The sequence below is a fragment of the Lithobates pipiens genome, unplaced genomic scaffold, assembly GCF_037356315.1.
Source record: "Lithobates pipiens isolate NorthernLeopardFrog02 unplaced genomic scaffold, aLitPip1_a1.2 Scaffold_18, whole genome shotgun sequence".
Taxonomy (NCBI): Eukaryota; Metazoa; Chordata; class Amphibia; order Anura; family Ranidae; genus Lithobates; species Lithobates pipiens.
The window spans coordinates 550,398,943-550,421,652 of record NW_027507758.1 but is presented as its reverse complement, the minus strand read 5'-3'; the positions used below and the strand labels follow the sequence as shown (position 1 = coordinate 550,421,652).

The 22,710-nt window shown below is 43.3% G+C and overlaps 1 protein-coding gene across 4 annotated transcripts in view; it reads left to right on the top strand.

Annotated features, from left to right (window-relative positions):
- The first annotated feature begins 365 nt into the window (after positions 1 to 365).
- Positions 366 to 22,710, top strand: part of ITSN2 (intersectin 2) — a 250,355-nt gene continuing 228,010 nt past the window's right edge. For all 4 annotated transcript variants that reach the window (XM_077488889.1, XM_077488887.1, XM_077488886.1 and 1 more), the window contains exon 1: positions 366 to 462. The gene's annotated coding sequence lies outside the window, so the exon portion shown is untranslated. The remainder of the gene's footprint in view (positions 463 to 22,710) is intronic.

The window sequence follows — 22,710 nt, the reverse complement described above, 5'->3', positions numbered from 1 at the left end:
TAATAAATATATATACAGTATATATAAAAATAAATGATTTACACTATATATATATATATATATATATATATATATATATATATATATATATATATATATATATATATATATATAAGAGGGCACAGCTATGTTTTTCTCATCCTGCAGCCTCTTGTACAGGTGCACATGAGGACGGTATGGGGATGTCTCTGCTTATCTTCCTGCTTCCTCGCTGACCACCTGTCATTCCAACATTCCGCCCGCCCGAGTGTATCTGCAGCCCCTTGCTTATCTTTACATCTGCAGATCAATGCTGCACCTGCCTGTGCCCGCCCGCTTCGGCTGTCACAGCAGCACCTTGCTATTGGGCTGCGGGCGGGTGACGTCGTGTGACGGCTGCGCGCTCGGAGCTGGTTTGTCCTGTGGGGCTCACTGTAGAGGTGTGCGGGGCAGGAAGAGGAGATACAGCAGCGCTGCCTGGAGGTTTGTGTACTGGGGGGGAGGCGGCGATATATGGTGTGTGTATATATGGGGCTCTACCACGTGACTGTATGCCAGGCTCTGTCCCCTGACTGTGCATGGCAACCAATCAGCTTCTAGCTTTTATTTCCAAAGTATAACTAAACAAGCTAAACCTGGAAGCTGATTGGTTGTCCTGCACAGTTGCTGCAATTTTGCTAACTCCCCACTGTTCCCCACAGTGACTGACTTATAGTGGTCATCACCCCCCCACATCTGTTCCCTTTTCCCCCGCCTCCGTCTTCAGGGCTCAGCAGGTCTCTGCCGGCTGAGGCACATCTGCATGGAGGCTCATGAATGTAGCTAGCTCCTGGTGTATGGGCTTTGTATTGACCAATGATATTTGTGCGCAGACATACCAAGACTGGCAACATGCGTGCGCTAAATTTTGCAATGTGCATTCATTAACCCCCCGTTAACACGTATACAGTTTATTACCAAAAGTATTGGGACGCCTGCCTTTACATCTTGGCATAAGATCGCACAAATAGAATAGATTGTTGCCCAACGAATCAAGGGAAAATCGTGCCACATTGGGGTGCTATTAAAATTGACGGGGCAGCGCACAGGTGTCCCGCGATTAGCCGCTATTGCGAATCGTGGCGATTTGGAATGCGGAGATGTGAACCTAAGGCTCCATTCACACCTTGGTGCTCTGCTTCTGCAACTCTGCAATTTGCAGGACGCTCTTGCGGTCCCCACTTATTTTAATGGCGTGATTTTGCTGCAATAGAATCAAGGTGATAATGAGCAAACACAATCGCAGGGCGCCTGACGCCTAAAAGAAGTTCTTGTAATTCTTTTGGGTGTCCCGAGATTCTGTTTGCCCGTTTTTACCACAATTCATCGGACAATTGCCACAAAATCGTGCCGCGACTTGGTACCATTCAAAATAGCGGGGGTCGCAAGGGTGTCCCGCGGCCGCAAACCACGGTCAGAAAGCGACAATTCCGCCCGCAAAATGGAATGCCGTGTTGTGAGTGTTGTTTAATGTCATCCCAGTCCCTAATGTTCAATATTGAATTGGCCCGCCCTTTGCAGCTATAACAGCTTCAACTCTTCTGGGAAGGCTGTCCACAAGGTTTAGGAGTGTGTCTATGGGAATGTTTGACTATTCGTCCAGAAACGCATTTGTGAGGTCAGGCACTGATGTGGATGAGAAGGCCTGGCTCAGAGACTCCACTCTAATTCATCCCAAACCTGTTCTGTCGGGTTGAGGTCAGCACTCTGTGCAGGCCAGTCAAGTTCCTCCACCCCAAACTCGCTCATCCATGTCTTTATGGACCTTGATTTGTGCACCGGTACAAATCACTTGGTGGAGGTGGGATTATGGTGTGGGGGTTGTTTTTCAGGGGTTGGGCTTGGCTCCTTAGTTCCAGTGAAAGGAACTCTTAAGGCGTCGGCATACCAAGACATTTTGGACAATTTCATGCCCCCAACATTGGGGGAACAGTTTGGGGATGGCCCCTTCCTGTCCCAACATTACTGCACCACTGTACAAAGCAAGGTCTATAAAGACAAGGATGAGTGAGTTTGGGGTGAAGGAACTTGACTGACCTGCACAGAGCCCTGACCTCAACCTGATAGAACACCTTTGGGATGAATTAGAGGAGACTGTGAGCCAGGTCTTCTCGTCCAACATCAGTGCCTGGCCACACAAATGCACTTCTGGAAGAATGGTCAAACATTCCCATAGACACACTCCTAAACCTTGTGGACAGCCTTCCCAGGAGAGTTGAAGCTGTTATAGCTGCAAAGGGTGGACCAACTCAATATTGAACCCTACAGACTAAGACCGGGATGCCATTAAAATTCATGGGCGTGTAAAGGCAGGCGTCCCAATACTTTTGGTAATATACTGTATGTGATGTTCCAATCACAGGAGGCGGTAGGGCCCGGCCTAGGCCAGAAAGCAGGATGTTCCACCCAGGAAAGGGACTACATTGTGCAAAGAATAGAGAGGGGGAGAATAGACACAGAAAAGGTTGTTGTGAAGGGTTAAAGTGGAACTAAACCCTCAAATACTCACTTCCAGCAATGCGGTGGTCACATCCCTCGCCAGCTATTGTGCTCTTCTTGGAGTTTTACACGTTCTGATTGGCTGGTGGGGTGGATTGCATCAGCCATTCCGGTGCAGCCGGAGTGTGCCAGGAATGCCCAACTCCATGTACATTATATGTACTCTTAGTGTGTGATTGCAGAAGAGACCCATTCCTGTAGCAGTTTAGTTCTCTGATGGACAGCAGATCTGCACTTCATGAGGAACAGCCAGAGTTCCAACGGCTTGTGCAATCTCCGTACTCTGATAATGAGCATCTCTGACCTCGGATGCTCTCCTAGGTGTACTTCCCAGCCGGTCATACTTTGTATCAGGTCCTTCCAGAATCCTAGGCCCCAGTCACTTGTGAAGAAGAGTGATTACAGCTGTCATGAGATTTTATTTTTTTCTATTTATTTTTTATTTTTTGCTGTCTCTGAAGATCTCCCCTCCCATTGTTTCAGTGACTGTAATACTGTGTAAAGCCGGCCATAGATGGATCGAAATTTGGCCCGTTCAGCAGGAACCAGCCAAAATTCCATCCATGTGTGGGAAGGTTGGTTGTACTGAAGTAGATGTATAAATTTGACTTCAGTACAACCAGCTCTTTCTTTTCTTCTTTTCTTTCCTTCTTTCCTTTCTTTCCTTCTTTTCTTTTCTTTCCTTTTCTTTTCTTTTCTTTCCTTCTTTTCCTCCTTTTCTTTCCTTCTTTTCCTCCTTTTCTTTCCTTCTTTTCCTCCTTTTCTTTCCTTCTTTTCCTCCTTTTCTTTCCTTCTTTTCCTCCTTTTCCTCCTTTTTCTTTCCTCCTTTTCTTTCCTCCTTTCTTTCTTCCTTCCTTCTGTTCCTTCTTTCTTTCTTCCTCCTTTTCCTTCTTTCTTTCTTCCTCCTTTTCCGTCTTTCTTTCTTCCTCCTTTTCCTTCTTTCTTTCTTCCTCCTTTTCCTTCTTTCTTTCTTCCTCCTTTTCCTTCTTTCTTTCTTCCTCCTTTTCCTTCTTTCTTTCTTCCTCCTTTTCCTTCTTTCTTTCTTCCTCCTTTTCCTTCTTTCTTTCTTCCTCCTTTTCCTTCTTTCTTTCTTCCTCCTTTTCCTTCTTTCTTTCTTCCTCCTTTTCCTTCTTTCTTTCTTCCTCCTTTTCCTTCTTTCTTTCTTCCTCCTTTTCCTTCTTTCTTTCTTCCTCCTTTTCCTTCTTTCTTTCTTCCTCCTTTTCCTTCTTTCTTTCCTTTCCTTTCCTTTCCTTTCCTTTCCTTTCCTTTCCTTTCCTTCCTTTCCTTCCTTAAGGCTGGGAAACCTTCTGCAGTCATAACCCAATAGTGCTGTGGGAGGGATTCCCCCATTAACACTGATTGTGGGGGGGGAGGAATTGAGCAATATATATATATATTCTCTAGCATCTGACTAAAACAAGAAGTAGCCCATAAGCCTTGGTTTGCACCTCCTGATTTCTTTGCAACTTCACTTAACAGAAGTCTATCCAACTCGCAATGAAATTGGAAAAAAGTAGTGCAAGAACCTTTTTTTTTTCAAAGTCGCAGTGATTTGAATAGTTCCATTGCCGACAATAGGGTGCGTCTTGTCATGTGATTTGGGCCTGTCACATCGCATGACAAATTGCACCAGTGTGAACCAGGGCTCAATGTTACATCTTAGAGTAGCTACAAAGTACACAAGATTTCTATTTCTCATCCAGCTGATGGTCCATTCAGTGTTGTCAGAAGGTTCCCACTTGTAGTCTATATGTATATGTGGCCTTCATAACACCGTGATGTACTACAGTGGTTCTCGACCTAAGTCCTCAAGTATCCCCAGCAGGCCATGTTTTAGGAACTTCCCTTAGATAAAATAGCTCTGTCATTGATATTGACTTTAAAGCAGCTGTGCAAAGTAAAGGAAAACCTGAAAACATGGCCCGTTGTGGGTAACTAAGGACTGAGGATGAGAGCCACTGATGTACTGGGAACCCTCATAACAACCTATAGAAATCGTGACATGGTCAGCCAGGACTTCGGGGCCCCACGACTGCGCATGCTGTGGCTTTTGTGTCATTATTTTGTGGGTGCATGCGATTGTTCCTTGATGGGGTTATGCAGAGGATCATGCAGTGTAATATACTCAGAGAATATCTTGTGTGTCTCTTGATCTGGACAGATAGGGTGTGTATGTTTTGGCCGATAGGCCGCAGAGCACGTCAGACCTGTGGATGACACACGCACTGTGCTCCAGATGTAGTACCAGCAAGACCTGTTTGTAAGAATGAGCTTACCTGAGAAATCGCAATAAAGTTAACTCTTTCCTTACCGCTCATTCCTGCCAGCAGCTCAGAAATCCTTGATTTCTATACATGAAATGTCACATGCATGAAAAAAATTGCTGAAGCTGCAATATTTTCGGCTGTTGGGATCCTTTCCCATCTAAGGATTTCTTCTTTGTCATAACCTCGTTTGCAGAGAGCCAACCTGTTTGGATGTGTCCAGACTCCATATAGGACTTCATCAGGACATTGGAGAATGTGTGGGGTGGGGACTCCTTGAGGATCCCTGTTTAAACCTTATCTTATCTAAACCCAGAAACAAAAATGTAATACTGTGTGTTGCAGCTCACTAGTCTTTGGATGTGGTATGTGCATTTGTTTTCTTTCTTTTTCTTTCTTTGCACTGGGTGATTCTGCAAATAACACGTTCCTGCCCTTGGGTGGCTACGCTCGCTCCTTCACTGTATCTGTAGAGGGAGCCATGATTATTACACTGACAGGGCTACAATTATGTCTGCCTGTGTTCCTTTCCATTGCATGGGGGATGCTGGGATTAGTTCATCACCCAAGGAGATTACAGAGATGGTGACAAGGACACTGGATTTCTGATAAGATCAATAGGAATTTTTTATTCTTGCTGAGGAACTTGTTAGCCCAATTAAAGAAAACAAATGCAGCCACCACATCTAAGGACTGGTAAGCTGAAATATATTACATTTCCAGTCGTCTTCCAGGACAGCATATGTGAGATAAAGGCTACTCCTGCCAGGAAAGGAAATACATTGCAAGGTTAAAAGTTAAAAAGCAGTCCATTATCGTCCATAGTTTTTCTGTTTCCTTCATCTGGAGATGTATCACATGGAACTTTGTGGTGGTGGAGTCTGTGCTTCTCTTGTACCCTGGATTCCTTCACCCCTCTGTTTTTCTCCTTCCCTGTTGCTTTAGGCTACAGAGAGGGGGAATTCTTTTGCCTACTTCTGCCTTCCAGTGCTCTCCTGTTGAGGCCAGCGTGGCTGCGGGCCGGCCTTGGTGGCCCAGCGTGGCTGCGGGCCGGCCTTGGTGGCCCAGCGTGGCTGCGGGCCGGCCTTGGTGGCCCAGCGTGGCTGCGGGCCGGCCTTGGTGGCCCAGCGTGGCTGCGGGCCGGCCTTGGTGGCCCAGCGTGGCTGCGGGCCGGCCTTAGAGCTGTTATTTTTTTTTTTTTTTTTGAGCCATCTGCCCTAAGATAGTCTGAATGCTTCCATGGGCACTCCATGCAGCACTTGGTCCTTTTCTCGTTTTCTGTGTTTATTTACATATATGATATACTGTAAGAAGATGCAGTTTATTGGCCCAGGGAAATAAATACATACAGGGCATATGATTACCCACTTGCAGCATATGAAATCTAATAAAATTGGTTAGTAAAATATCAGGAAAGCTTTGCAGTTCTGCTAAAGAAAGTTCACTTCTAAGCCCTTGTACACACGGTCGGAGATTCCGTAGCAATGTGTCCGATCGGAGTGTTTTGTCGGATATTCCGACTGTGTGTGGTCTGCATCGGACTGTTTCCGTCGGGCCAGCTTTTCCAACTTGCCGGAAATATTTTCTGACAAAATGCTCCTATCGGACATACTCCGATCATGTGTAGAGAATTCCGATCGGACAAAGTGCCACGCATGCTCAGATCAAATTCCTACACCAAAGCTATTGGCTACTAGCCTGAACGTAGTCCCGTCGTAATGAAATAACGTCATCACGTCGGATTTTCCGACAACTTTGTCCGACCGCGTGTATACAAAATCCGACGGATTTGGTTGTCGGAATCTCCGACCGTGTGTACAAGGGCTAAGGCTCTATGCACACTGGACTTAAAAAAAAAAAAAAAAAAACGTCTGTTCTCTTGGCAGTAAAAGACATTCATATAGAGCGGTTTTTTTTGTATAGAGTTTAGGAGAGTTTTAGGCTATTTATTTTTTTTTTTTTTTTGTTGTTTTCCTGCCCCTAAGGCCTCATGTACACTGCTGCTGGTAAACGGACGTTCAGAGGCAGTTGGATGCTTTTTTCAGCTGCCCCTGAACTAATCCAATGTTATCTTATATGTACATGTACACAGGTTCATTTAACGACTTCAGCCCCGGAAGAATTTACCCCCCTTCCTGACCAGAGCACTTTTTGCAATTCGGCATTGCACCGCTTTAACGGCATCAAAAACAATCATATAGAAATGCATCTGTCTTAACTAGTTCCCTACTGCCGTATTGTAAAATGATGGCAGCAGGAACTGTTCCTCCCTCCGGGTGGGCGTCATATGACGTCCTCTGCTTCCCAGCATTGTGGAGAGCGCATGTGCCGCATCGCTGGGGACCTGATGCGCATGCCAGGCAGACACGATGTCCGCTGGGCACCTGCGGTTGCTCGGTAACAGAGTTGGGACGTAGATCTGTGTGTGTAAACACACAGATCCACGTCCTGTCAGGGTAGAGGAGAACTGATCGGATGTTCCTTGTACAGAGGAACACCGATTGGTCTCCTCTCCTCATCAGTCCCCTCCCCCCACAGTTAGAATCATTCCCTAGGACACACATTTAACCCCTGCAGTGCCCCCTAGTGTTAACCCTTTCCCTGCCAGTCACATTTATACAGTAATGGGCGCATTTTTTTTTTTTTTTATAGCACCGATCGCTTTATAAATGTGTGGTCCTAAAATAGTGTCAAGTGTCCGATCTGTCTGGCGCAATGTCACAGCCACGATAAAAATCACAGATCGCCCCCATTAGTAGTAAAAAAAAAAATAATAATAATAAAAATTACAAATCTATCCCCTATTTTGCGCAAACCAATATACGCTTATTGGGATTTTTTTTTATTTTTTACCAAAAATATGTAGAAAAATACATATCTGCCTAAACTGAGGATTTTTTTATTTTTTTTAAATGTGGTATTTATTATAGCAAAAAGTAGTAAATATTGTTTTTTTTTTTTTTTTTTTTTTTTCAAAATTGAAGCTTTTTATTTATTTTTTATAGCGCAAAAAATAAAAAAAAGGCAGAGAAAGCTCTATTTGTGGGGGGGAAAAAACAAATCAAAATTTAATTTGGGTATAACGTCACGTGACCGCGCAATTGTCATTCAAAGTATGACGGCGCTAAAAGCTAAAAATTGGCCTGGGCAGGAGGGGGGTGAAAATGCCCTGTATTGAAGTGGTTAAAGCCATGCTTGGATGGACACAGAAGAACTTCTTAGATAGGCTGCTCTCCCTGTGTACTTCTCAAGCTTTCCATCTGTCATTGACGTGAACCTTTCCTGGTTCTAATATTATTATATAAACAGCAGAGAATTGGAGTTGGTGAAAGTAAAGTGTGAGAGAATGAGGGTCATAGGGGATCCAGAAATAAGACGCTCTCCTATAATGATATAAGTGTTTTTACAGGTTCTAACAGGAGTGAGCAGAAAGCTTGTGTAATTGGGGCACAGGAGTCATTCTTTGTATGTAGTGGTGATCGGTACACAAATACATGGCAGTTACAATGGCAAAACATTCCTACTGTGCTCTGCTTTCTATTCCAGGAGCCCCGATCTATCGCTGCGCCCCGAGTGTGTGAGAGACACAACATAAAAACATTTTAGTCAACTAAATGAATACTACTTTAGTCGTCTAAAATGGTATTTTAGTCAAAAGACTAAGACTAAAACGAAATTAAAATTTGACTTCAAAATGAACGCTGCTCTGTAGTGCATGTTCATACCTCAATACCTTAAATAATATATGAGATTTTTCACTCCAGCATTATATAATGTTTGGAAATGGTAGAGAAATGTTAACTAATGCATTACAATTTAATTACACCCATTCGATTTTAGATGACTAAAATGTACTGAAGATTTAGTCGACTAAATATGACTAAAACAATTGCAGAAGACTAAAATAGGACTAAAATGCCATTTTAGTTTTAGTCCCAAGACTAAGACTAAAACTAAATCGAAATTTGCTGCCAAAATGAGCACTGGTATGACAAAGCTGGTCTGCGATCGTTGTTTTCTTCACTGTGAAGGGTTAGTGTATCTAAATCCAAGAACAAAAAGGAAATCTATTGTATCTTACCAGTTCCTACATGTGGTGGCTGCTTTTTTTTTTTTCTCCGTTTATTTTGACCTGATGATCCCACCAGTAACACACATCCTGTCCTAGGGTGACAACGCTCACTCATGTTCTGTATTGATGGAGGAGGGACATTGTCATCATATTGTTCTAAGTATTGTGTACTACAGAACACCTGGCCCTCTCCTCTCTTTCTATTACATGGGAGGAAGTGTTCTGTGGGCCACAGAGAGGGCTGGAAACAATGGAACTGATATACTCCTTGGTCACTTTATTAGGTACACTTGCTTGGTAATGCACATTGCTAATCACATGGCAGCAACTCAATGCCTTTAGGCATCTAGACGTGGAGAAAATGACTTGCTGAAGTTCAAACCGAGCATCAGAATGGAGAAGAAAGGGCATTTAAAGTGGAAGGCCACCCTAAAAATAAAAATTGCATTAATATTCTTAAAAAAAGAAAAAGTGTCCTTATTTTGAACTGCTTATCTACTGGGATCTTCATGCACAACAATCTCTAGGGTTTACAGCGAAGGAGAAAATATCCAGTGAGCGGCAGTTGTGTGATTTGAAAATGCCTTATTGATTGTTGAACTCGCATAACCACTCGTTGCCACCAAGGGATGCAGAATACCATCTCTGAGCACACAACACATTTGACCTTGAAGCAGATGGGCTACAGCAGTAGAAGACCACACCAGGTGCCACTCCTGTCAGCTAGGAACAGGAAACTGAGGCTACAATTCCCACAGGATCACCAAAATTGCACAATAGAAGATAGGAAAAACGTTGCCTGGCCTGATGAGTCTTGATTTCAGCTGCGACATTCAGATGGTAGGGTCAGAATTTGGTGTAAACGTGAAAGCATGGATCCATCCTGCCTCGTGTTCGGGCTGGTGGTGGTGGTGTAATTGTGTCAGGGATATTTTCTTGGCACACTTTGGGCCCCTTAGTACCAATTGAGCATCATTTAAACACTGCAGCCTACCTGAGTATTGTTACTGATCATGTCCATCCCTTATGACTACAATGTCCCCATCTTCTGATGGCTCCTTCCAGCAGGATAATGCACCATGTCACAAAGCTCCAATCATCTCACCACTGGTTTCCTGAGCTTGACAAGGCGATCACTATACTCCAATGGGCTCCACACTCACCAGATCTCAATCCAATAGAGCACCTTTGGGATGTGGTGGAAAGGGAGATTCATATCATGGATGTGCAGCCAAAGAATCTGCAGGAACTGCGTGTTGCTATCATGTCAATATGGCCCAAAATCTCAGGAATGTTTCCAACACCTTGTTGAATCTGTCATGAAGAATTAAGGCAGTTCTGAGGGCAAAAGGGGGTCCAACCCGGTACTAGCAAGGTGTACCTAATAAAGTGTCCGGTGAGGATATAGAGTATGTATAGCACAGGCATAGAGTTCAGGAAGTTATCGGCTCTCTAGTTTCCTGGCAGGATGAGCCATTTTTTTGCTTAGAAAAGCAAATACAACTTGTTATGGTGTGTGTGTATGTGTGTGTGTGTGTGTATATATATATATATATATATATATATATATATTATAATGATGCTGAGCAATAATTGCACTGATTTTGGGTCATCACCGGAGACTGGCATCTGTAGGTTTGCAGTTTGGCTGGTTTGTAAGGCTGCTCATAGATTCAGCAGGGACTGGCTGAATTTCGATCTATGGGTACTGTGGTTGTACAGAAGTCAGCGGACTTATGTACACCCACCCTGCTGGTGTCTTTTTGATCGTTCTCACCACTGTCTGAACACAGTGACAGATTCCCCCATCCACACATTTGTGGTGGATCACCTACTGTCATTTTCGGTTTGGACCAAGTGCATCCTGAATTTTCAGTTTTGGCACCAAAGTTTTTATTCGGTGCACATCTAATTGGAGCGGACACAGGTTGGACAGATTCACACTAAGATCGATCGACTTGTGTACAACCAGCCTGTTGGATTTTTCCCAACTGATCAGTGCTGACGGCTATAGCTGACAACACTAATCATTGTATCTGAAGGCTCCCCGCTGTCAGAATCCAATAACTGAGGATTCTCCCATCCACGTTGAATGTGTCGTTGGGGGAATCGGATCCTGTTGTTCAAGAAAAAAAAAGATCAGAGTGTATGGGCTACCTTTTTTAAAGCGGAGTTCCAGCCTGGGTGAAAAAAAAAATGTCAGCAGCTGCAAATACTGTAGCTGCTGACTTTTAATATAAGGACACTTACCTGTCCAGAGAGCCCTTGAAACCAAGCCGTCCGAGAGCTCTGGGTTCAGGCGCCGGCATCATTACCAATGGAAATGGTAAGCGAAGCCTTGGGACTTAACAGCCTGTTTCCTACTGCGCGAGTCACGCGCCACTTGCTGAATGATCCCGTCGTCTTCTGGGACGCGCACAGGTCCCAGGAGGGCGATAGGGGAAGGAGGAGGGCACCGCGGAAGTGACATACCTCGCTGCGGCACCATGGGACGGTAGTCGAGAATAAAATTTATGAGGAGGATATGGAAAAAAAATCCAAAAATGAGGGGGTGGGGGTGTCTGCTTATGCTTACAGAGGAGATCAATTTTTGCCTGGAACTTCCCTTTAAGCTGGCCATACATTATACATTTTTCTTGTACAACTTCCTATAGATTTACCTTCAACTATGTAGTGCAAGGGCCTGCCTGATTGGATATACATTGAAAGCGTTATTTAGGTTTCACCTCATATGGCTTTTGGCAAAACTAAAGGAAAATGGTAAAATATATGGGCATCTGTATAACTGCTTGCCAAGCAGCTGCAGCCATTATACATCAGCAGGTCGGCTCTCCTGCGCAAGTCGCTATAGCGAGCGTGCCCGCGCCTCAGGTGCACTCTATATCGAGTGTTCCTCGGTCAGAAATGTTGGCCTGATTTTCTTGTAGCATGTACAAGCCTTACTCTGTGCAGTATTATGCCGGTACTTCTGGCGCTGTATTCAGAATGGCGTGGTTTGTTTACACTGTTGCTTTTCCTTGGCCTTGTTTGGTAGATAAGCTTTTCTACTTGACAGCTGTGATCTGCTAATTCTAGTCCCGTGTGTCCAAATAATGCAGACTGTGCTTTACTGAATTGCCACATATTTTTGGTGGCCGCAACTTTTAAACCCCCTTTAGTCCATTTTGAGTTGTAAATAATCCAGAAAGCTTTACGGATTTGGCAATAACTTTATTATATATGTATAATCTCTATATCAATTTTTTTTTTTTCTGAGATCAGCAAGGCCTTCTTTTGCTGCATTTTTTTTCACAAGAATAAATTTTCTCCAATATTTTACTAGCAATTAATCCCCGCCATCAGTCAAATCCTGTGAAGAGGTTGTAGGGCCAAGACTTACACTAGCAGGGGACCCCAGAAGAGGAGGACTTCTCTGTGTAGTACCATTGCACAGAGCAGATAACTATGAACACATTTATTTCATAAAAAAAAGAAATGCCTTTTGTTAATTGCTTTTAAAGTGGTTGTAAAGGCTCAAGGTTCTTTACCTTTTATGAATGAAGGTAAAAAACCTCCCCTTTGCAGCGGCCCGCCCTAATACTTACCTTAGCCCGATCTTCCTCCAGTGATGTACAATAGAGTCTCAGCTCTTCGGGGAGTCTCTCTCCTCAATGGCTGAGACAACTGCTGTCAATCACAGCTAGTGAGCCAATGTGGAGAGGGAGAGGGGGGGGGGGGGGACCAAGCCATGGCTCTGTGTGTGACTGGACACGCAGAGCTGCGCCTCGTGAATGAGACCGCTTGAGGGGGCCACCATTGCAAGCGTCTTGCTCTGGGAGCACTCGGCAGCAGGGAGGGGCTAAGAGCGCCAGTGAGGGACCCTAGAAGAGGAGGTCTGGGGCTGCTCTGTGCAAAACCACTGCACAGAGCAGGTAAGTATAACCTATTTGTTTTAAAGGCTTTTTTTTTTTTATTTCACTTTAAAGCGGAGTTCCAACATAAAAAAAATTAAAAGGCAACAGCCACAAATGCTGCAGCTGCTGACTTTTAATAATTGGACACTTACCTGTCTCGGGGTCCAGCGATGCGGAGGATCAAAGTCTGATCATCTCCCCCTCCTCTCTGCGGCTGCTTCACAGCTGGGCACGCACTGTGAATGCGCAAGCTGCTCTGCGCGCTATGACTGGCCGAGCAATCATCTGCGACCTGTGATGTGTCTTAGATGATTGCCGAGAGGGAGGGGGGAGAGTTGAACTTCTGGTACCATGGTGCCCAGGAGGAAGTGGGAGCTGAAACCCTCTAAAAAGAGGGTATCCGCTCCCCCCCCCAAAAAATGACATGCCAAATGTGGCATGTCAGATGGTCACCTTCCCTTAAAGTGGAAGTTCCATTTTTGGGTGGAACTCCGCAAATTTATACAGAACCCAGTTAAATTCCCAGCATGTCCTTTCGAGTGTGGGAGCAACCCAGAGTACCTGAAGGAAGCCAACACAGGGGGAACATGCAAACTCCATGTGGATGTTGTCTTCACCCGCATCAGAACTGGAGACCTTAGTGCTGCAAGGCAGAACCACTAAACCACTGTGCTGCCCCTTTTTTGGCAGGACTAGTGCTTATGTAGATACAGGGTATGCATTTTATTCTGCCATTATTCTATGTGTCCTAGTAGTATAATGATGATGCCGCTGGTACAAAGCATAGTGAGGTTATTTATCGCATCCAGAGATGAAGTGCCTAGAGCAGGCTTGGCCCATTCAGTGCCATTCAGTGCCATTGTTCTGTCTGGTTGGAAGTGTGTTGAGTGCGGTCCTCGCCCAGAGCCACACTCTGCGATAGGCTTATGTACTTATGCCATTGTTCAGGAACAATATTCTACTTTACATGGAAAGTACAGGACAGAAAACTATAAATGCTCTGCTGAGAGCTCTTGTATCTTAATATATAGCTGATCATGTTAAAGCAAACCTTGGACTAAAATAGCGAAGGCCACTTATTCCATGAGAATGTCTCGTGCTGTTCAGTGCTCAACAAAAGGTCAGGAAAAAACTATGAAGGAAAAATTAGTTAAAGCTGAACTCCGGCATAAGCAAAATTGTTTAATAACAAGAGCCAAGTGTATTCGTCCTTGAATCTTAGTGTGCTTTACCGTGCCTTGAAAAAGTTTTCATACCCCTTGACATTTTCCACATATTGTCATGTTGCAACCAAAAACGTAAGTGTATTTTATTGGGATTTTATGTGATAGACCAACACAAAGTGGCACATAATTGTGAAGTGGAAGAAAAATAACTGGTTTTCAATTATTATTTTTTTTTATATATACAAATATGTGAAAAGTGTGACATGCATTTGTATTCAGCCCCCTAAATCAATACTTTTGTAGAACCATCTTTCACTGCAATTACAGTTGCAAGTTTTTTTTGGGAATGTCTCCACCAGCTTTGCACATTTACAGAGTGACATTTTTGGCCATTTTTCTTTGCAAAATATCTCAAGCTCTGTCAGATTGGATATGTGAACAGCAATTTTCAAGTCTTGTCACTGATTCGCAATTGGATTTAGGTCTGGACTTTGACTGGGCCATTCTAACACATGAATATGCTTTGATCTAAACCATTCTATTGTAGCTCTGGCTGTATGTTTAGGGTCATTGTCCTGCTGGAAGGTGAACTTCCACCCCAGTCTCAAGTCTTTTGCACACTCCAACGGGTTTTCTTCTAAAATTATCCTGTATTTGGCTCCATCCATCTTCCCATCTACTCTGACCATCTTCCCTGTCCCTGCTGAAGAAAAGCATCCCCACAACATGATGCTGCCACCACCATGTTTAGCGGTGGGGATGGTTTTGTTCAGGGTGATGTGCAGTGTTAGTTTTCCGCCACACTTGGCTTTTTCCTTTCAGGCCAAAAAGTTAAAATTTGGTCTCATCTGACCCTGACCTGGCTCCTTGCAAACGGGACTTTCTTTCTTTCTTTCTTTCTTTCTTTCTTTTCTTTCTTTCTTTCTTTCTTTCTTTCTTTCTTTCTTTCTTTCTTTCTTTCTTTCTTTCTTTCTTTCTTTCTTTCTTTTCTTTCTTTTCTTTCTTTTCTTTCTTTTCTTTCTTTTCTTTCTTTTCTTTCTTTTCTTTCTTTCTTTCTTTCTTTCTTTCTTTCTTTCTTTCTTTCTTTCTTTCTTTCTTTCTTTCTTTCTTTCTTTCTTTCTTTCTTTCTTTCTTTCTTTCTTTCTTTCTTTCTTTCTTTCTTTCTTTCTTTCTTTCTTTCTTTCTTTCTTTCTTTCTTTCTTTCTTTCTTTCTTTCTTTCTTTCTTTCTTTCTTTCTTTCTTTCTTTCTTTCTTTCTTTCTTTCTTTCTTTCTTTCTTTCTTTCTTTCTTTCTTTCTTTCTTTCTTTCTTCCGTTTGCGGATGAAATACGGACATCCATTCATCCCTATGGGATAGCTGGTGTCTGCGGATGAGCATCCGTAGACACCCGCTATTGTCCGCCTCCGCAAATGTCCGATTCTGCAGACGGAGGAAAATCCTATTTTTCTGTCCGTCTGCAGAGCGGATCGGATGAACACGGACACACGGTCCGTGCTCGTCCGATCCCCATAGAGCAGAGCGGAGAGCTGACAGGGCGGTCCCCGCACAGTGTGCGGAGACCGCCCTGTCCGCAGCCAGCTCAGCGGGGACAACGGAGCGATCCCCGCTGAGCGAGCGGATCATCACGGGGCGGATCTTTACTGATCCGCCCCGTGTGAAAGGGGCCTAATACTTTTAGTTATATACATTTATATTGTAAAGCACTGCGTAAACTGTTGGCACTATATAAAAATCCTTTTTAATAATAATATACAGCATTACAACAAGTTAGACTTGGATAGAAACAAAAAAAAATAACTAAAAATGTTTAAAAAAATAACAAAAGTATAGTCCAGTTTTCTTTAGTTTCCACAATATAAACAAGGGCAGCAGCACAGAAATGTGCTAAAAACATGGAAAAGAGCACTTTCGCCAACTCTCTAGTAGGCCATACGTTTACTAAATACACATTTTTTTTAGAATGTATGGCATGATGGGTTTAGTAAAGGAGCTTGGATTACCAAACATCAGGAGAGATTTGAGAAGCCAGTTCTGCCTTCAGATACAGATTACTGTAAAAAATGTTGGATTAAAGTTTTTGTTGCAAAAGAAAAATAACAAACGTAAAAAACATTATAAGGAAATGACCATAAACAACCCTTTACCACTGATACGTGCGATTTAATAAATTGAACAATCAAAAAAAATACCGCATTCGTTATTGAAGGCTAAATTGTTAGTAAATTGAACTTTCACAACTGATTTTATCACATGCGTATTTTATTTGCTGTTATTCAGCTCTTAGTGAATTGACCGCTATATCATCACTGCCACATTTCAAATATAACGTAATATTGTAGTGTGGCAGTGATGATATAGCGGTCAATTCACTAAGAGCTGAATCACAAAAGACAAGTGAAATGTTCAGTATTGCTAGTACAAGCTGTGCTTTTGGCTGGGGGCTGTCCTTTAAATCTTATCGTGAGCTAAGGTCGCCATTGCTAAAGCTGGATTGGTTGCTAGGGGCAACGTCTCATTATTTATTTATTTTTTATTTTAGCGACCTCCATATTTCCTAAACCAGGCCTAGTTTATGATGAAGCTGACTATTTTAGTCATCCAGATCACAGCTGTCCTGTTTCTTGTTGTTCCGGAGTCTCAATGTATGACAATGAAAGGGTTACACAGTAGTACATAGCTTAATGCATACTCTGTTTACAGCTCAGAATTGCAAATGAGGGGTGGTTGGTTCACATAATGTGTTTTCTATGTACACCAGTGTGCTCCGCAGAATGTGCTGCTTATATTAGCAGCCTGAACGGCCGCTAATTCCCAGGGGGACACCTAATTATAGAACGTATGGCAGTGTCGGGTATGTGTGTAATGTACATTTCCACATTCATTTCATGCGTTTGTGTTTGTTAGAGAAGCGGTGCGGTGGGGCAGACAGCAATTGGGAACTTATAGCAAGGAGAACGTTGGGGGAGATGTAGGGAGACCTCCAGGGAGTGGAGAGAACCTCATACCGGTGGTGTGGAAAAGAGGATGTACATAAAGGGAATCTATAATTACTTTTTTCTTTTATATGTAATAACTTTGAGGCAAATCAGCATAATCAGTTTAGCAATTTTTTTTTTTTTTTTTTAAATCTTTAGATTAGTATGTCTGTGCCGATATACTGTATATAATCTGCTGTATATGTAGTCTCTGCTCCCTGCTCAGTAGTCTTGCATGTTGAATGTACTTCTGTTTTGCACTGTCATCTATCAGTGCAAGTCAGGTCAGGTCTGATAATTCTAGTTTCTCTGTCAGTCTAATGCTGAGCGCACACACGATAAGACTATCGGACCAATGATGGTCTGTTTATTTTTTTTTTTTTTTTTTTTTTTTTGCATGCTAGTCTCATATCAAAAACCAATAGAATACCAAGTTATGAAAATTCACATAGGACAGAATTCAACTTTTGGAAGTGATGTAATATATTGCAGGGTGGATTTGATTTAACCACTTCAGGCCCGGAAGATTTGACCCCCTTCCTGACCAGAGCATTTTTTTTTTTTTGCGATTCGGCACTGCGTCAATTTAGCTGACGATTGCGCGGTCGTGTGATGTTGTACCCAAACACAATTTACGTCCTTTTTCTCCCACAAATAGAGCTTTCTTTTGGTGGTACTTGATCACCACTGCGTTTTTTATTTTTTGTGCTATAAACAAAAAAAGCCATAATTTTGAAAAAATAAAAAAAAAGTATTTTTTTTACTTTTTGCTATAATAAATATCCCCAGAAAATATATATATAAAAAAAAAAAAACACACTTCTTTCTCAGTTTAGGCCGATATGTATTCTTCTACATATTTTTGGTAAAAAATTCACAATAAGCGTATATTGATTGATTTGAGCAAAAGTTACAGCGTCTACAAAATAGGGGATAGATTTATGGCATTATTATTATTTATTTTTATTGGTAATAGCGGTGATCTGCTTTTTTTTTTTTTATCGTCACTGCGACATTATCAGTGCTATAAAAATGGACTGATTATAATAATACATTTTATTTATAATGCACTTTCCATCAAAAGACCTCAAAGTGCTACATAATTACAATAAAAACAAACAAACCGCTTAATTTACAAAACATTTGCTAAAAAGAAAAGTCTTCAACCCCTTTTTAAAATTTTCAGTAGACTGAGAAACCCTCAAACTATCAGGCAAAGCATTCCACAGACGTGGGGCAGCAGCACAAAAGGCCCTATCTCCCATGGTTTTCAACCTAGTTTTTAGAATCTCTAAACAATTCAAATTAGTTGAGCGAAGGGAACTCGGTAGATTTTGCAATCTAAGAAGTTCCTTAAGATAAGGTGGAGCTTGTCCATGTATGCATTGATGGACAAGAAGAGAGACCTTATACTCAATCCTTGTAGAGACCGACGATTACTGTGTAAATGACACTGGTAGGGAAGGGGTTAAACACTAGGGGGTGATCAAGGGGTTACATATGTCCTAGGGGGTGATTCACACTGTAGGGGGATGGGCTACAACTCACCTGACAGCGATCACTGCTCCCGATGACAAGAAGCAGTAAATCCCTGTCATGTCACTAGGCAGAACGGGGAAATGCCTTGTTTACATAGGCATCTCCCTGTTCTACCACTCTACACCGAAATCGCGTGCTGCCAGCAAACCTCGAGATCCCGGGACCCGCGGGCACTCTCCCATGTTGGGCGTTCGCCCGATAGGTGGCAAATTTAAAGGGACGTACAGGTACACCCATATGCCTGCCTGTGCCATTCTGTGTGCGGCAGTCGGCAAGTGGTTAAATCAAGTCGATTTAAATCATTTTTAAAGAGCAACTGTCATCTCTGTCCCACAGCGGCTCCTCCTCTAACCCACTGTTGACTCCCCGACAGTCCCATTCACTTTAATGGGACGACTGGTGATACGGCAGGGACACAACAAGGTGAGGGACGTGGTGGCAGCAGGTGAGTGGATGCCCGCTAACAGGCGCTGCCATGATGGATCTGAAATGATGATGGATCTGAAATGACGAGTGATCTTTAAATGTAAGGACTTATTCTTGCTGATAGTTAGAATCTTATATATTTGCTAACAAAATAAAGGGTTCCAATTTAGAATAATAAGCTGTCAGGTTAGTAAAACGGTGACATCAGAACCGATTCAATCATAAAGTTTGTAGTGTAAATAGATTTGCAAAACAGTATGATAAAGGACTATTCTTTGCTTTGTTTTATGTTGTGGTTACTGTGAAATTGTGTGAATGCATCAATGCAGTGCATATTATCTCAGCTTGCATTCATTGAATGAGTTTACCAAAAATGTAAATCTTGCAAAATATACAGCCTCATCTACATAACGAAGCTCCATTTCATGCTGAATAAACTCGATTATTAATGTATCTTAAATAGAAAACTATCTTTTAGATTTTTACTCTAAAAGCATTTAATTAAAATAAATTTGATAAAAATCCAAAAAATCGATTTTAAATCAAAGAAATCCGTTATTGATTTATATCCACCCTGATATATTGTAAACTATTCTTTCATTTCCAAGCATGCGTGGTCTCAGTCACACAATTTATTTTTCAGAGAAATACTATACTGATTATGCAAAAGTTGTTATCATACAAGAACATTTTTCATGCTTGTCCCTTTGGATAATTTCACACTGTCCGAAACCATGAATCGGGCTGAGACAGAAGTACAGTTAAAGCTCACTTGTTTAATAATAATAATAATAATAATAAAAAAAAAAAAAAAAAAAGATAAACAGAGTAAAGGTAGTCAAAACATAGCCAGAGCCCAACGGATAGTCAGACAAGCCAAAATGTCAGGGAGCCAGAAATGAGTGTAGTAGAACAGCAAGCAGGATCTGTAGACAGAAGGAATGTCAACCAAGCAAGTCTTTAACAGGAACACAGGAGAGCGTCTCTAGAGATGTGGCCAAGGCGAAGGCAGAGATCACCTGGACTGGACGGCTTAATTAGGCAGGACTGAGGAGCAGGATATCCTTAACCACTTGCCGCCCGCCCTATAGCAAATAGACGGCGGCAAAGTGGTTTCATAATCCTGACCAGACGTCATATGACGTGATCAGGATTATGAGCCGCTGCGCGCCCCAGGCAACTACGATCTCGGTAAAGAGTCTCCGACGGAGACTCTTTACCACGTGATCAGCCGTGTCCAATCACGGCTGATCACAGTGTAAATAGGAAAAGCCGGTGATCGGCTTTTCCTCACTCGCGTCTGTCAGACGCGAGTAGAGGAGAGCCGATCGGCTGCTCCTCTGACAGGGGGGGTCTGTGCTGATCGATTATCAGCACAGCCCCCCCGAGGATGCCCACACTGGACCACCAGGGACACCACCAGACCACCAGGGATGCCAAGGACAAGGTATGCCACCCTAGACCACCAGGGATTGCAGTCAGTGCCACAATGTATGCAAATCAGTGCCCATAATGGATGCCAATCAGTGCCCACAATGGGCATCACTGATTGGCATGCATTATTGATTGGCACTGATTGGCATCCATTAGTACAATATATTATAATACAATGCCGCCTATCAGTTCCCATCTGTGCCGCCTATCAGTGCCTACCCATGCCCACCTGTGCCGCCTACCCATGCCCACCTGTGCCGCCTACCCATGCCCACCTGTGCCGCCTATCCATGCCCATCCATACCAATCCGTGCCAATTTGTGCCACCTATCAGTGCCCATCCGTGTCGCCCATCAGTGCCACCCATCAGTGCCACATATTGGTGTCCATCAATGCCACCTCATCAGTGCCACTTCATTGGTGCCACCTCATTGGTGCCCATCAGTGCCGCCTTATCATTGCCCATCAGTGTAACCCCATCAGTGCCCATCAGTGAAGGAGAAAACTTACTTATTTGCAAAGTTTTGAAACTGAAACAAAAAAAAACATTTTTTTTTTTCAAAATTTTCGGTATTTTTTTTATTTGTTTAGCAAAAACTAAAAACCGCAGAGGTGATCAAATACCACCAAAAGAAAGCTCTATTTGTGGGAAAAAAAATGATAAAAATTTAATTTGGGTACAGTGTAGCATGACCGCGCAATTGTCATTCAAAGTGCGACAGCGCTGAAAGCTCAAAATTGGTCTGGGCAGGAAGGTGTTTAAGTGCCCGCTATTGAAGTGGTTAACAGGTGAGTCACTGTGGAGAGATAGGAGCTGGCAATTAGCCGACAGCTGAGTGACCAACTTTGAGAAGGACGACGCCCCCGAAGCAGCGGATGGCGAGTGAATCGTGTCTCCTGGTACTGTTGGACCTCAGTGGACCACAATACTCTACTCATCCGCCTCTCAGAAGTAGCAGGAGTCACAGGCTCAGATCTTCAATGGTTCACATCCTTCCTAGGAAATCGGTCAAACACAGTGAAACTAGGAGAATTCACCTCTGAAACCAAGGCAGTCTCCTGCGGAGTCCCCCAAGGATCGCCCTTGTCGCCAGTGCTCTTCAACATATACATCCGCCCACTCCTCAATATCATCAGATCATCAGACCTCAGCTTCCACTCGTACGTTGACGATGCGCAACTTTACTTTCGTATCACTGAACAAAAAGACCATCATCAGCAATTAGAAAATTGCCTCGCTCTGATAGACGACTGGATGACCACGAACTCCCTCCGACTCAACGAATCAAAAACAGAGCTTCTCATCCTCCACGCAAACCATAAGTCCCGAACCAAGATCCCCTGGACACCCCCCACCATTTTTGGACAGACCGTCATCCCAAAGACCAAGGCAAAGAGTCTCGGGGGCCATCTTTGACTCGCAAATGTCTATGGATTCCCAAATAGGAGCAGTAGTCAGGGGCTCTCACCATCTGCTCTGCCTGCTGCGCAGACTAATCCCTTTCATCCCACAGAAGGACAAAGCAGTAGTAGTTGGAACAGTCATTAATTCATGGCTTGATTACGCAAACTCCCTTTACTTAGGATTACCCCGATATCAACTTGCGCGCTTACAACTTATCCAAAACATAGTGGGAAGGCTGATAACGGGGAAAAAACCCTGGGAATCAATCTCCCCTACCCTGAGGAGCCTACACTGGCTAACCGTAAAGAATCGAATCGCATTAAAGACCCTCTGCCTCACCCACAAATGCATGCATGGAGACGCTCCTCAATACCTATTCGAGAAAATAAAACACTACACCCCCAACCGCAGTCTTCGATCCTCTAACCAAAACATCCTCCTCGTTCCCAAATCTCGGTAAAAATCTAAGGGGGAACGGAGATTCGCTGTCCAAGGACCATGGCTATGGAACGCTTTACCAACCAACATCCGCTTGGAAGAAAACCTCCAGGTCTTCAGGAAAAAACTCAAGACCTTCCTCTTCTAGAAGCTGGACAATAAAGCTCCGCACAGCGCCTTGATGCGATTTTCAGTTCGCTTTGAGCGCTATACAAATTATTCATTCAAGGAAGGGCTGAGCCCAGCCCTCACGCACATGAACTGTCGTATCTGCTCCTGAGATTGCTGGTTGATTGTGTGTACCAAGTATAAGGCTGGCCATACACAGCAGTGCTGAATGGGAGAGATGGATTCTTTTTCCCCATCTACATTACAGTGTGGATTGAGGAATCTCCACTGTGGCCCATTGTGTTCTGACAGCTGTTGCCCGTGGCTTCCTAAATATCTGAATAGTGGTTGTAGCTGATTTATTCCCTTTCACACAGACGCCCTCAGATTCATCCCAACAGGGGATTCTAGACTGATAGTAGAAAAAAGTGGAAACCACTTTTTTGCAGTAGGTTGCACATGGAATGGACAAC